This window comes from Egretta garzetta, unplaced genomic scaffold, assembly GCF_000687185.1.
Source record: "Egretta garzetta isolate BGI_Z169 unplaced genomic scaffold, ASM68718v1 scaffold770, whole genome shotgun sequence".
Taxonomy (NCBI): domain Eukaryota; kingdom Metazoa; phylum Chordata; class Aves; order Pelecaniformes; family Ardeidae; genus Egretta; species Egretta garzetta.
The window spans coordinates 69,744-71,110 of NW_009258389.1; positions in this window are offsets into that span (position 1 = coordinate 69,744).

Sequence of the window (1,367 nt, forward strand, 5' to 3'; positions counted from 1 at the left end):
GTGGTCCAGGGTTTGGGGGTGGGATTGCACGGGTAGGGGAACAGTTGGGCTGGGGGAGCTTAAAGGGCTTTGCCAACCCAAAGGATTCTGTGATTCTATGATTCTATGACCTTGGAAGCACAAAACTCCCGCCTGGCTCTTCCTTCTCATCCCCAAAGTGGGACGGGCTCCTGCGACAAGGAGCGGCTGTGTGTCCCCCCACCTCCCTTTGCCATCACAGCAGTTCCTGGGTTTTGTGCCCTTGCCTCTGCCGACTCTTCCCAGCCTTTGGTGGGACGAGGGTCCTCAGCTCCAGACACGTGCTAAAGCGGCCACCGATAGAGATGAGCTCTTCGGCCTCGGAGGAAGGGGAGACTGCCCAAAATCCAGCAAAGGACACGGGAATCTACGGAGAGGTTTGTGCTGGGCAGGGGCTGCTCCAGCGTGCATCGGTGCCTCTTTCCCAGGGTGTCTGGGGCCTCGCAGAGGAGCTCGGCAGGCGCTGCCCTCGCTGCGGGCAGCCCCCCTGGCAGCACAGACCCCCCGTGAGGGATCTCAGCGGCACGTAGCTGTTGGCTGCCCGTCGGCACGGAGGATGGATCTGCTCTCCGAAGCGGTGACTCAGTAAAGGACCGAACAAAGGAAGGATGGGTGAGGCTGTTGGAATTTCTGCCGCTATCGCAGGACCTTCCCGGGCAAATCCATGCTGCCTATTATCAGCCTATGCTTGTCTTCCAGACCAGACTGACCACAGCCGTTGCCAGAGCCCTCAGCCCTGGGCTGGGAGCTCTGGGCAGGGACCTCCTCAGAGAACATTCAGCGTTTTAGGGGAACGCAAGGTTCACGGGGTTGGGGAGGGCTGGGAAGGCGGTGGGCGGCTCCAGTTTGGTCCTCCTGGGTGTGTTGTGGGTGCTGTAAGTCCAAGCCACAGCAGTTTGAAGATCTTAAACCTGATTTTTCAAGCTCCCTCACCATCTCCGCGTCCAGTGCCAGCCCTTGCGCTCTCCAGAGTCCTACCAAGGGTGAAAGGAACCTGGCCCGGGGGGAAAAGACATGAAAAGGAAGAAGCCTCTCCCTTAATGGACTTACCCAGGGCATCCCGTGGTTGTTCTGGTTCTTCCCAGCGTTGCAATGATGCTCCATGGAGAGACATGGGGCAGCTCCGCATCTTTGCCCCTCTCTCCTGCCTGGGCCAGGCAAGAGCTTAACGAATCCCCCCCCATCTCCATCTTTACTAAAGCCCCCCCAGAGCTCTAGTGTTCAGCGCTGAGAGCCCGTAGCTCCTTCAGCAAGCCAGTGACCTTGTTTCCCCGCCTGATTTTTGTTGCCTCCTTCTCTTCTTTTGTTCTCCCAGAGCCTTTCCCACCCCGCCAAGGTACCCCGTTGCC